We start from the raw sequence: 15,055 nt of genomic DNA, 5'->3' as shown, positions 1-15,055 counted from the left end.
GACCTATTTCCGCCCTCAAGCTCTTGCTAAACTACAACTCCAATCACCCCAGGTCATTGGCCATGCTTGCAGTTGTAGTTTAATGGTTTCCCATTAAAGTGGACCATCTTTTCTAACATCCTGTGATTCCTAGAGTGATATCAAGCAGATACCTATAGGAAGTACCTGACCAGGCAATGGTGTGCGGTCATTGGACTAAGGGGACTAGGCTAGTCTCCTAAATGTTCCCTGGGGCCTCCTTCGCAAAGCCTGGGAAGCTTATGCCTGGCTTAGGGAGGGAGGTACAATGCTCACTTGCGCGACGTCAAGATGTCACAACATCGCACGAATGACATCAACCCCCCACGCCCCTCGCAAGCCAATGCCCCTGGCCCTAACTGTTCCGGTATGAAAAACTTCACCACACGACACTGTCCTGGTTGCCCTCATGTCCTGGTTGTGTAGTCCCCAGAGGTATCTGGGGTTGGCCATTGTGGGAAGCAGACTACAGAACTTGGTAGGCCTTCCATACACAAGCAGGTCAGAGCCCTTATGTGCTTCTTGTGTGTTTCCTGTAAGGTACCTGGCTGGCGACTGCAAGGTTAGCTAAGACTGGGCTTTGGTCTGATCCAATAGAGCTCTTCTTACAGCTTTGGCTGGGTTTCCCCACCACCACCACATCTGTTTTTGTGTGGCCTAGTTATGTATCAAAGATGAGACTGGGGGAAATGTCAGTACTGGCGGGCTTTCATTATAATTTTAACAGCATCCTTTCCCCGACTTGGAAATTATACTTTCAGGGTTAGCGTATCCCTTTTCAATACCATTGCTCATTTATATTCCAGTTCTCCCTTGACGCACGCAGGCCGGAATTTATTTATTTATTATTCCAGACATTCGTCACTCACCTTTCACTTCTAGACAGAAGTCACATGGTGGCTCTCAAAAGAATAAAACATCACAGGATACAAGATAATAAAACAGTAAAGCGTCGTCGTAAAAACCGGCAGAAAGCAGCATAAAAACCTGAGATAAAATAACAATAAAATTGTTACTGTGTAAGACTTCAGTAGCAGCAGATTATGTCTTCTCATCACCGTTCAATTAAAAGCTCGGGTAAAAATATTTGCTCAAATTGATGGTTTGAACATCAGAACCTAAACCTAAGTGGTTCCAAGGAAAATTATCTGGAAAGGGTATTCCATAAATGTGGGGATGGGGGAAACCAAGGATGGTGAAATGGGGGAGGCCCTATTGCTGAAGTCTTTGGCAGGGCAGAGTGAATTTCAAGACCACAAGCCAACTTAACTGCTCGACAGAACACTGGTCCTTTTGGTAGTTCCTTGAAACCTCCTCTGAACAACAATGCACACTCACATGAACAAACAAAAAAACAAAGTCAAATGTGAGTACATTTTGACCCCCCTTTTTTTACCCCTGTTCCCGTTTTGACTTAAGCTAGGTGTTAAGTAGGAGGAATTGCTGCAGGTATTAATATTATGCAGCTTGAAGCAATAAGATGAATAAAAACAGACCCTTCTTCGAATAAAAATTGTCCAGACCAAAAATAAGATTCCAAAGCTTTACAGTGGTACCTCTGGTTACGTACTTAATTCGTTCCGGAGGTCTGTTCTTAACCTGAAACTGTTCTTAACCTGAAGCACCACTTTAGCTAATGGGGCCTCCCACTGCTGCTGCTGCTGTGCCGCCGTGCAATTTCTGTTCTCACCCTGAAGCAAAGTTCTTAACCCGAGGTAATATTTCTGGGTTAGTGGAATCTGTAACCTGAAGCATATGTAACCTGAAGTGTATGTAACCCGAGGTACCACTGTACTAACAAACAGACACAAAAACAAATAATGTTATTTCCAAATACTCACATGTTCTTGTCCAAACACAGGTTCAGCATATTAAAAATATAAAATAACATATAATCAGAGCTTCTGGGGCAGAAGGTGGGGTGGGGCACAGGCATATCTCTGCACCACCCTAGAGCTGTTGCAGCAATCGGGCCCAAATTGGGCCAGATACTGTTACCTGGTGGAATAAGATTCAGCTCAGGATCCAACAGATTCTGTGCTTGCTCAGTCCCGCCCCATACTAGGGGAACCCCAATTGGGGGCTTTCTGCTGACTGCCATTGCCAGAGATCCCACCAGCAGCACCTTTGCTTGCCTACACATTCAGCAGGTGGAAGTGGGGAGTTTGTGCCAACAGTGGGAGGATGGATTAGCCAGAGGAAAACATGTGCCCAATCCACACCGCTCCCCCAGCCTGCTAAAAGAGGGATTTGCATTGCTCAGTCCACCGAGTCCCATACAACTGTCTCTTTCAGACCAGCCTTGCTCAAACTTTTTTTTATTTGTGATCTCCCCCCGCCATATGCTAGCAGCATGCACTCAAACCAGAATGATGCTTAACTCTGAAGCACCTTGACTGTAGCGCCCTGAAGCGTCTTTCGGAATGTGACAGTGTTGATGTGAGAAGAGTTAATGAAAATTAATGGCATGCAAAGCACACAACTTCATTCCCCAAAGTTGCCTGGTGTATTAACTAGTATCATGTTACTGTTCTTATCTAGCGTGGTGCATCCATTAATTATCGTGGATCAATTATTCAATTCTTTTTAGGAATTCAGGAAGTGCTTGGACTACTGAGTTGTGAAATTAAAGCAATGCCACGGTGAACAGGGGGAAAGAGACTGCTTTGATACCTGTAATGCGGAGATCAGATATGCTGTATTGTAGGTAGGTGTGTGGGAACAATGCAGAACGAAATAAATCTGCAAAATTACCTAGTACATTTTTTCATGCCATTTAAATCCTTCAACAATATGAGCCATTCCCAGTGCAGACAAAATCACAAAGAAAAAAAGATCTATTTCTTATTTCATTTTATTTATTAAATTTATACAGCACCCTTCATCCAAGGATCACAGGGAATTATATTTTCACCATACTTTTGCCAGCCCAAACCCATTTTTCATTCTTTCTCCTTATGTGCAATACAACATGAAGTTTCAAAGTGGGCTCCCCTATGCAGATCAGGTTGTTGTTGTTGTTTAGTCGTGTCCGACTCTTCGTGACCCCATGGACCAGAGCACGCCAGGCACTCCTGTCTTCCACTGCCTCCCGCAGTTTGGTCAGACTCATGCTGGTAGCTTCGAGAACACTGTCCAACCATCTCGTCCTCTGTTGTCCCCTTCTCCTTGTGCCCTCAATCTTTCCCAACATCAGGGTCTTTTCTAGGGAGTCTTCTCTTCTCATGAGGTGGCCAAAGTATTGGAGCCTCAGCTTCACGATCTGTCCTTCCAGTGAGCACTCAGGGCTGATTTCCTTAAGAATGGATAGGTTTGATCTTCTTGCAGTCCATTGGACTCTCAAGAGTCTCCTCCAGCACCATAATCCAAAAGCATCAATTCTTCGGCGATCAGCCTTCTTTATGGTCCAGCTCTCACTTCCATACATCACTACTGGGAAAACCATGGCTTTAACTATACGGACCTTTGTTGGCAAGGTCTGCTTTTTAAGATGCTGTCTAGGTTTGTCATTGCTTTTCTCCCAAGAAGCAGGCGTCTTTTAATTTCGTGACTGCTGTCACCATCTGCAGTGATCATGGACTTGAGACCAAAAGTTTTAGGATATTTCTCTCTCTCTCCACTTCCAGATGACCTGTCTATTGAGCATTCGTCCTGATTTGTTACCAAGGAGATTAGATGGCATTGGCTCTTTAATGAGCATTGTTTGCAACAATGAAGCAAGCGTTATCCCACTCCTTCCAGAGCATTTCCCTGTCACTTACTGCAAAAAGTCTGATGTTTGGTGGAAGTGGGTTTGTTGCACAAGACCTCCTAACAGCGGTGTAGCTAGCCGCCCGGGTGCATGGTGCGGGGGGAGTGTCCTGCAGCCAGGGGCGGGGTGATCTGCCTATGGGGTCGGGGCAAGCCTCTCGGCTGCGCGGAGCCTCTCCGCCGCCTCAGCTGTAGGGCAACTCAGGGAGAGGCAGTAGGCAGAGGCAAGTCTCTCTCTGCCGTTTCAGGCAGCGCAGAACCTGCAGGCACCTAAGCCACCACGTCATTCCTAAAAAGTTCCGTGAGCCCTTTTTAAAACAAAACAAAACAAAACAACTCATTTTGTCACACACACCCTCAGTGATGACACCTGGGGCGAACCGCACCCCCCACACCCCGTTCCTCCACCACTGCTTCCTAATCAACTTTACAGTGGTACCTCGGGTTACAGACGCTTCAGGTTACAGACTCCGCTAACCCAGAAATAGTACCTCGGGTTAAGAACTTTACCTCAGGATGAGAACAGGAATCGCGCAGTGGCAGCGGGAGGCCCCATTTGCTAAAGTGGTACCTCAGGTTAAGAACTTTACCTCAGGATGAGAACAGAAATCGTGCGGCAGCAGCGGGAGGCCCCATTTGCTAAAGTGGTACCTCAGGTTAAGAACAGTTTCAGGTTAAGAATGGACCTCCAGAATGAATTAAGTACTTAACCCGAGGAACCACTGTAATTGTCCAATCTGAATTTGCTGGAACGTGATTGAATCCCATCTGAAAACAGTATGGAAGTGCCCAGCCCCCTCTTTTGCATGTAAGTGCATTGGAAAGAAAGGCAAACTTGAAAAAGTGCAAATCAAGTCTCGATTCCAACTCGCCTGCTGATTTGCATTATCCAGCCTCCTCTAACATACTTACATCCATGTTCCCTCCATGTTCCTTGACCTCCCCCTACACCATTGTTTGGACAATCTGGGCAGTTCCCACAGGCATCTCATGCTTTGGAAAAACAGACTGATGTTTATCTTAGAGGATGTTTGAATCCAAAGCAATGTACAGAGCATAAAGCAGTGTATGCCTTTCCTGGGAAATTCAGGTGCATGCAGAAGAGATTTTTATCAGGCAACCATTTCAGGCCTATCCGCAAGACCAGACTCTTTGGACTCTAACCACAGGGCCCTTGCATCAGATACAAATCTGCATACAATAATAAGACTCTGCAGTTTTTCGACAGATATATTTGTCAGGCATGAATAGCATAGAACTATTGATGACAAGCCTGGCGGGCACCAAAGTACATCAAAACAATTACCTAAATCATCCAAGCTTGCTTTTTAATAACAATGTTCCTTCTTGTTAAAGGAATATCACATAGCTTGAAAAAGAGGTAATGACAGAGAATGGCAACTAGTGACATGTCAGCATGTTTAGAAGTAGCAATGAAAAGTTGGAAAAGAAAGAATCACAGATGGATGTGGGGCTGAAATCAGGTCCAGACCAGCAGTTGCTCCCAGTTAAGGATTTCATGGAAAATAGATATGAAGGAAGTGTTGGGTCCAACTAGAGATTAGACCTATCTGGGTGTTTGTTTTTCTTGCACGGTCATTCCCATGCAAGAGACAACTCTGGCAAGTCCCACCACTTCATCCAGTTCTCTTGTCTGCAATGCTTCAGAGGTGGAAGAGATTTCATTGGAAATGGAGAGCCACCTGGACTTGTGATTGTCCGTGTCAAAGGATTGCTTCATAGAATAGAACCATAGAATTGTAGAGTTGGAAGCGACCATGAGGATCATCTGTTCCAACCCCCTGCAATGCAGGAATCTTTGGCCCAAAGTGGGGCTCAAACCCACCCACCCTGAGATTAAGAGTCTCATGCTCTACTGGCATTTGGGGAGGGGGGGGGGATGGAGTTCTTTTGCCTTCTGCTGCTCTAAAGTGTCCGGAAGTTTAGAACAGAACAGTAGGCAGGATTAGGGGGGCCAGTGAATAATGTATAGTACATTATTCAAAGCAGAAACAATACAGTGGTACCTCGGGTTACATACGCTTCAGGTTACATACGCTTCAGGTTACAGACTCCGCTAACCCAGAAATAGTACTTCAGGTTAAGAACTTTGCTTCAGGATGAGAACAGAAATCGTGTGGCAGCAGCGCGGCGACAGCAGGAGGCCCCATTAGCTAAAGTGGTGCTTCAGGTTAAGAACAGTTTCAGCTTAAGAACAGACCTCCAGAACGAATTAAGTTCTTAACCCAAGGTACCACTGTAATTTAATGATCCGACACTGGCAGGACCCTCCCCCCCCAATGTTCATGCATATACACAATGACATCTGTCTCAGCTACACAGATAGTGGTTCAGTTATTACCTCACACAAAGGCATGATTTCTGCTTCCATACGACCACTTCCATGATGCTCCGTGATTGCTTGAAGCTGGGACATAACGTGTAACCTCTCTCAACACCCTTTCTTTTCTTTTCTAAAAAAATGAAAATAACAATAATGTTCCTAATGATTTTACAGAGAAGGCAGAAATCACACCTGCACTGTTTTAAGAACCCCAAATGAATTGCATGCGATGGATCAAAGTGGCCTCCTTGTTTACATGGGGGGTTAACAAGAATGTCAGAAAGCGAACACACTGTTTCAAGCAAACATGGCTTTGCGTCCGTCACTGTCATTGACATGATAAGCAGGTGACAGCTGCAGGGTTTTTCCGCAAAGCCCTGGGCAACATTTTAATTCATTTCCATTTCCCAGAAGGACTGGGTTTGAGGGAATGACTTCGGGAAATGCTCGTGTTGAGTTTGTCTCCGTTTCTCCGGTGAAATTTTGGGACTGGGCAATCTCAGCTGCTTTGGTTTCCTGGTCCTTTGGATTGCCCCAGGCACCTGTCTAGGTCTGGGATCCTCAGTTGCCATTTCCTCCTTCGCTCGCAGAGAGCTTTCAGTTGCTGTTGTAGCAGAGCGGCCGTGCTAGCCGACCCTTTCAAGTCATGTGTTCTTTCCTGGAGGGAGCTGTTTAGAAGCATCACTGCTTGGGAACTAGAAAGAAAAGGCTGTGAGGCTAGAAGATACCTTGTCATACCCTCTGGTATTTGATAGCCAGGGGAAAGAAATGTATGCTTTCTATGTTGAGGTCCACAAGGGATTTACACAGTATGATAGCAAGCCAGCCCAATGCACGAGCTGCTTCCATGGAGTCATTCTGGTGAAATGCCCTATTTCAAAACATGCTTAAAATAGTCACTTTTAAATATGCATTTCCCTGCCGCACGGGGGACGGGGGACGGACCCACACATTGCGATGTCATGAATTTGCACGTATTTGTTGTCACATAACATTTCGCTCTTCAACAACGAAGCCAATTAGAATTTCAAAATTCAGGTCAGGATAGCAAAGTTTTGAGGTCACTTCTAAAAAACGATGATATTTTCCCAGCCTGGTGTAACAAAGGCTGGCAGATCAGCTGCGGTATTAGCTGCAGATTCAGTACACAGCTATAACAGTGGAAGAACTAGGGACAGAGGAAGATATTCCACATTGCCCTTGCACACCCAGAAAGAAGTCTCGACAGATATAGCACTTGACATAAAGTTCATCATTCTTATATAATGTTGAGATCTGCAGTCAATCGAACCAAATTATGAAAGGAAGAGAAGGGACGCTAGTGGCGCTGTGGGTTAAACCACAGAGCCTAGGACTTGCTAATCAGAAGGTCGGCGGTTCGAATCCCCGCAATGGGGTGAGCTCCTGTTGCTCAGTCCCAGCTCCTGCCAACCTAGCAGTTCGAAAGCTAGGTACCGCTCCAGCGGGAAGGTAAACGGTGTTTCCATGTGCTGCTCTGGTTCGCCAGAAGCGGCTTAGTCATGCTGGCCACATGACCCAGAAGCTGTACGCCAGCTCCCTCGGCCAATAAAGCGAGATGAGTGCCTCAACCCCAGAGTCAGCCACGACTGGACCTAATGGTCAGGGCTCCCTTTACCTTTACCTTTATGAAAGGAAGAGCAGATGGAGCGTCTTTCCAATCCCCAGGAATGTTCACTCAAGCTGGCCCACCTTCCCAAAGAGGATAGAAGGTTGGAAGGTTGGAACTCTCCATCTCCTGCTAAGGTCTCTTTATCCTACCCCCCAGCTTTCATCAGGGTGCATTGGCTTCAGGGAACACCCACCAAGGAGCCTGTCAAGCTTGCTGGCAATGGAAGGTAGTTCCATACCCTCTAAGCATCCCTATTTTCCAGTCCTGGAATTACGAAAGCCACCCCAGCTTCTGATTCGATCCCAGAATGTCCCTATTTCCCCTGCCAGCCCCAGCGCTGCTGAGCTTGAGGAGGAGGATGAATAGCTGCTTTTCCTGGGGAATGGTGGCTGGGGGGAGAGCATCCCGTTGCCTCTCCATGGCCTCTTCATGGATGCTGCTGCTGGCCTCATCCCTTGGGCCACTCGTACCAGCTGCTAGAGAGCTGTCGAGGAGGAGGAGGAGAGGCTGTTTCCTGGGCCGCCACTCTCCCAGCCTCTGAGGTCAGTAGAACTGCTGAGAGGGTCTGTAGGGAAGGAAGCAGTCTTTCAGATATTTGGTGCCAGAGTCATTTGGGGTTTAAAACACTGATGTGATCACCTTGAAATGGGCCCAGTAACGTACTGGAAACAATGGCAGATTTTCAAGTGAGAGAGTGGCAGGATAGGGTGGGGGAAAGTGCCTGCACGGCTGTCTTGCTCTGTTTGTGCAGGTAAAAGAAAGTAAGTTTGCGATCAGAAGAATTTTTGCATCTTAGCATTTAAGGGTTGCCATATCCTCTGATCTAACTCTAGAAAGCCTTCTTCAAAGAAGCTGTGTACCCTTGACAAACATTGAATGTACAGTATTGATTTCTCTTTCTTTCTGTCTTCCCCGCACCTCCGTCCCCCCCCAAAAAAACCCCCCACCAATATAATTTGGTAAATCGCTTCCTGCATATCCTTCCTTTTGTGAAGGCTTTCTAAATGTGACAGAGCTAGTGTCAGGGAAGCATAGAGCATGGCCAAACTAATTTGTTGTCTGAAGTAAGTCACTTCACATCATTGATAGTTATTAAATGACAGCCTCTTAAGTAACTGTGGAGGTACATACAACTCAAATGTAAGCTCTCTGCACTGACATGCATAAAGTAGAAGAAAAAACCAACTTATCTGAAAGTACACCCTTCTTTAAATGCCTGGGCAAATAATAAAAATGCTGAAGTTCAGGCTTTTAAACCATCTTGCTTAAAACCTAGAGGTCTCCGTAAGAGTTGCCTTCTGGAATATTAAAGGATCAATATATGCCACTTAACTGAGCCTGGGTTCCGACCATCACGCTCCACTTTCCTGTTGGAGCCAGACCAAAACTATACCAGAGCTCCTCAGAAGAGGACCCCATATTTGGCTCTAGCACTTAATAGAGATCAAGGGCTGTCAGGAAAGTCTGACAGTCCTACTGAGATCACCACCTGAGAAGGGGCACCTTCAAAAATGCATCCATTCCACCACATGGGGAGCCATTTTAAGTGAAATTTATTCATTGGACTTTGATTGGCAATTGAATAATTGTATCGATTTGGAATTAATTGATATTGTTATAATTTGGCTATTACTGGTGGAACATTGGGAAACTAATAGAAACTTATTTGAACAAGAAGGTGTACCACTTGCAGGGAGGCACACCTTGACTTGTTCCCCCAACTCAAGACCTTAAAATCAGCCCTTGAACCCCAGGAGCAGAAATCCAAGTAAGACTAATCAGAGGTCCAGACCAGATGGAGAGCCCCCCCCTCTCTTAAGCCTTGTTCAAGAGGTAGAAGCCGGAAACAGCAGAGGCTCAAGACGAGGTCCTGATTTACCCTAAGAAGCAAGAGGACAGAAGACCCAGGCTGCTGGGTGGAAGATACAAAACACCTCTGTCTCAGCTCCCAGTTCATTGTGGCCGTAGCTAGTAAACCTGATATATTGGAAGCCTTGGTCCCTGGTCTGCTGGCATTGCCAATGAGATGAGAATCTGAGCCAGGCATCAGTGTTGGCAGGAACAGGGCACAGATATTACAATATGTATCAAAAAGTAGATGCAGCAGTGAATTTAACTACTGACTTCTGCCATGCTGGTAAGGCTCAGAAACAGCACCCAGACAGCTTACATAGTGAGACAACTGCACTTCAGACAGGTTTGGATCTTACACACATCCCATGAGGAAGATGCATGAGTTCCTTTTTCCAATTATTACTTTATGTGTAGGCGGTGGGAACAGAAGAGCTGCCCCAGCAGGTTCCTAATAATTGCTAACTCTTCACCTTCTGCTTTTCCCGGCCTGTACCTACGAATCTCCACTGATGAAAACAACAATGCTTGTTCTACTTCCTAACTGTTCTTCTGGAGAGAGAGAGTTTCATCTCCCCATAATGTCTGACATCATTCTTGGCTGTTGCAACATATGGCGTTGTGATCTCCCACCAGTTCTACTGATCTTCAGATAGCGGTTAGCAGTTTGGTCTTCTCGCTCGCTTGGTGATGTAATCAAATATTGATTTCCTAGGATGATCATTTCTCCACATATTCTATCCCGCAATGCACTTGCCCATTTGTGCGGCTTCATAACATGCCTATTCAGAATTTTGTTGCTCTTTATCTCAGTGGTGGAAAGTTCAGTTCAGCCCTTGTTGGAAAAGCTTCCTTTAGAAGAGTCAGTACTGGAGGTGTTTTTGATCCCTTGAAGAATGTGTTAGATCAAAACGGTGTGGACTGAGCAAACGCAACTGCTTGGGTTGAACAAGGAGTCAGACACAGACTTCAGGGAGCCTTCAGCATGGTGCCGCCAATTCCCCCTTCCCAATGCAGCTGTGCCATAATTTCCCCCTCCATCCCAGCCACCACAGCAGCATCGCCACTTACTGCCATCCCCTTGCTCTCCCCTTTGCCTGGGGTATTTTAGTACTGCCAGTGGTGGACTCTCCTTCATTGGAAGTTATTAAACAGAGTTTGGATGGCCATCTGCCAGGGATTCTTTTGTTGTGCTTATTGCATTGCAGGGAAATGGAGTGGATGACCCTTGGGGTCCCTTCCAGATCTGTAATTCTGTGAGTGCGAACAGGCTGGGGCATTGCATTTTTGGGTAAGTTAAGATGACAGGTGACCACTGCAGATGGGAACCCAAAGAAGGCATCACCACCACCTTCTGCTCATAAAAACAATGAGCTGAGGACCCGGTAACGAGGGTGGTGAGAGGCCCTTCTGAGTCCTGAGAATCTTAGCCAATGTCAGGAATGAGTCAGCTCCAAGTGAAGATTTACAGCCAACTGCAGAAAGCAGCCAGGAACAGAGAGGCTTAGATTTCACTCAGGCAGGGGAGAGCTGACAGCTGCAGAACAGCCAAATGATAAGGCAGTAGCTGAGAGCAGGCTACACAGCCAAAGCTCACAAGAAGCACAAACAGGAGCAGACACAGAGACGGCCTCTCAGAACAGGGAGCTGATCCACTAAGTCCGAAGTGTAGGCGAATGGGAGGGCTGCTGGATAGGAAGCAAAACAAGAGACGTAAGGGTTGTAAGTTCAATATCTTCTGTAGACACCGGAAGGAATCTTCAGAAGGGCCATATTGAGTGATGATGCCAGAGGCTTTGTTAGAGCCGTTTAGGGCTTTGTTTTTGCAAGAAGCACTCCTTTTTAGTTGCCTACGTTTACTGTGTTATCAAGCTGGGAACCTGGACTCCTGACAGCCAATGTGTGACCTGTCCAACGACTGGCGCCAGTCTGTATTCTAAGCTGAGTGCAATATCAAGCAATTTCTAAGTGTGGCAATCTAAAGTACTAAGGCAGGGACGGGGAATCTGTGGCATCCTAGAATTCCTGTCCGTTGGCCATGCTGGCTGGGGCTGATGGTAGCTGGGATCCAAGAACATCCGGAGGGTCACGCATAAGGGAAGGCTTGCACATGAATGTACATCAGCTGTTTGCATCTCACTGGATTATTCACCGCTGCATGTGTCAACACGACAATATTGTGCTTCATGCAACGTGTAGCGATATGAAATTTCAACTGATGGTGTTAGATCTGTGTAATATGCCACTAAAGTATGCAGAGCCCTTTGATGTTTTGGTGTTCTCATCACTTGCTACCTGATCCTTTTAACTGGCGATGCTAGGGATTGAACGTGGTACTTTTAGCACACGAAAAGTAGGTGCTCTTCCACTGGGCTTAGCAGATGCATTTTCCCTTTTCTGTCCCTTCTTAGGTGGCCTTCTTCATTTTATTTCGATATGTTTCTAAGTATGTGCATTGGGCTGAGCACTTGGGTGAATATCCAAAGGATACTGCAAAGGAAGTTGTGGCTTTAGAGTGCTTTATCGCACTGCTGTAAAAAGTTTTCCAAATTAATATGTAGGGCTGTTGCTGCCCCAAATCACGCCATTAATATATTTAAAACACAATAATCTTGCTAAGTGGTCATGGCCATCAGCTAAGAAATACCTTGGTAGTTAGCAGTCAAATTGAGCACATAAAACACAGTGATCTAATAAAAGCCACATCTAAAGGTACCTTTATTTGGCACAGCCTTCTGGGATAGAGGAACAAAACCAAGTGTTACCCATAACCTAATATGATGGGGGAGAGCGGGGAAATACAATACAAATTAAGAAATCAGTTCAGGATTTATGGGTCCCTCTGAATGAGGAACAGTGTTGCCAACTGACCGAGGCGGGCTGCATGGCTTGCTTCTGTGTCTTTAAGAGCACTTGTTCCATAGATGAAGCTTTTCATGGTATACTTATATAGATTATCACCTGCTGATGTTTACAGATCATGCCGCTTTTAAAGGCACAGAAACTTAAAGGCCTATCAAAAAGCTGTCAGATCTCTAGAGGCAAGTTTGTTTCTCTTTCTCCTACAATAATTATTTAATTTCAGTTCAATACATTCTGATTTTGAGAATCCAATGGCTTGTACTTACATTGGTAATATGTTATATATTTGATGTTAGCCACTCTGAGCCTGATTTTGGCCGGGGAGGGCAGGGTATAAATAATAATAATAATAATAATAATAATAATAATAATAATAATAATAATAATTAGGTAAGACTACTTGTAGTTTGGTATGGTGATGGATCTTTCTAGGGAGCAAGGAGATTTGCTTCCTTGCCAGCTTGTATGAAAGAGAGGCAAAGGCAGAAGAGTAATATTAAGATTAGGCAGGCGCCTTCACAGTACTGTTTTCAACACCTGCTGAAAACCTTTATCATTTAGGCAAGCATACCCATAGATTCAATTTCATTATGAGTATTTGGTTTTAAAACTGTTGATTTTATCTATACAGTGGTACAGCCGGTTGCGGATGGGATCCATTCCAGAGCTCCGGTCGGATCCTGAGGATCCTGTTTTGTGCATGCACGCAGCGTGTAGAGCGCTTCTGCGCATGTGCGAGCGGCGAAACCCGGAAAAATACTTTCGGGTTTACCACTTTGGCAACCTGAAGTTTACGTTACCCGAGAGTAACGTACCAAAACTTTTAGTATTGCTAATAAGATTGCTGTTAATAATATTGTAATTGTTTTATTTATATTCTGCTTAATACCAAAAGTAATACTTCTGAGAGGTTTGCAAGGGTTAAAACCAATTACGCAAACATATCAGTTGTGCATCTGAATCTTGTTAAATAAAGATATAAATAAATAAGCATCCTGTTTATTTATCACTGCTTTTGTTCTCCAGGAGGACCAGGAAAAACAACTGCCCAAGCAGAAATCCGTGTGTGTGTGTGTGTGTGTGTGTGTGTGTGTGTGTGTGTGTGTGTTTTAATGAAACATTTACAGACTAGAATGCTGCTATTTACAATGGCAAGACCATCACCACGGCAGGCGGGGAAGTGGCATGATGTTTCAGCCTAGCCATTTCTTGGCCTTACCGCTGTAGTAACTTTATATTGTTGGTCCGATAAGCGCTGCATTAATCTCATCATTTTCATGTGTGTATTTATCATACCAAATAAGCCTATGGGCTTAGCAAAGGGAATTAATACTACAGAGCAAAGCAAACCTCTCCTTAGAATGCTAAACAAGGACGCGTGTTATGCTCTGTGCATGCTGGATGCAATTGGCAATGGCAGGGAGCGGGGTTATTAAAACAACTGCAGCGGAGGAAGCTGCAAGAGATGAAAGGGCAATGCTCACTTTTCAACAGCGGGCTGCAAGCACACGCCTACGGTGACATGCCGTCACTCATTGTAGAGCTGTCCCGGTGAAATCACGAGTTAAATAGGTGGTAGATTTCTGAAGGATGCAAAAGGCAGAACCAATGCATGGTGAAAGGAGTGATCAAGTTAATTTCAAAATTTCTGAATGCTTTTCTGTGGGATGTGAAACACATAGCAGTCAAGTACAACATTCCTAGAATGGACATGCTAGGGGATGCTTTGTACCACTCAGGAGAAGACTTCCTGTTTTCCCCTTGACCTGGGACAAACTTCCTCTGCATGTGACATGATGTGGGTGTGGCCTAATCTGGGTAGGGGAGCACACGTTCTTCTTTTGGTCTTTTTCCCATTTTGTTTTTCTTCGTGTTAGCAGAAGTGACTGCCCATCGGCAGTCACTTGAGACTAACTCCCTTGTGGGATAGTTCCACATATATATATACTTTTGCAACCTAAGTCTGCCTTCAGGGATCCAACTGTGAACTGAATGAATGTGAGTAAATTACTTTTATATTGACTTTAATAAAATTGTCGTGTCTTATTTCCTCCCAAACATTGCATACAACAACACACATATGTGGGAGGAAATAAGACGGTAAATAACAAATAACAAACTAAATATTGATGTATGTAATTTTTATTTCTTAATTATATTTAGTGGTAGTATGGCTGTATTGTTTTTTGTGACATAAAACCATTCAATAAAAATTATTTTAAAAAATAAAATAAAATTGTCGTGTCTATTCTTTTTAAGAGGGACAATTTGGGATCTTACCAGGAATCTTATATAGAGAGGCTCAGACGAGCCTGCAACAACAAGCAAACCGCTGTGTGTTTAAAGGGGAATGTTTAAACTCTGCTAAGATATAGAACTTGCTAACCCAAGTTAGGAAGGATATCATTAAACAATATATTCTCTCCTGCCTCCCTGAACATTCCCACATTTTCAAGCTTATGCATTCTTCTACAAGGGGAAACAAACAAACAAAATCAAATATAAAGCAAAAACTGAAGTTACTAAAATACAGAACACTGTGATCCCTAAAGAAGTGTGGGTGGGTTCGCACACACACATATATGAAACCCATCCTCCTT

This window comes from Podarcis muralis, chromosome 2 (genome assembly GCF_964188315.1).
Source record: "Podarcis muralis chromosome 2, rPodMur119.hap1.1, whole genome shotgun sequence".
NCBI classification, from domain to species: Eukaryota; Metazoa; Chordata; class Lepidosauria; order Squamata; family Lacertidae; genus Podarcis; species Podarcis muralis.
The sequence above is the reverse complement of the archived record's forward strand: the minus strand, read 5'-3'. Positions refer to the sequence as shown.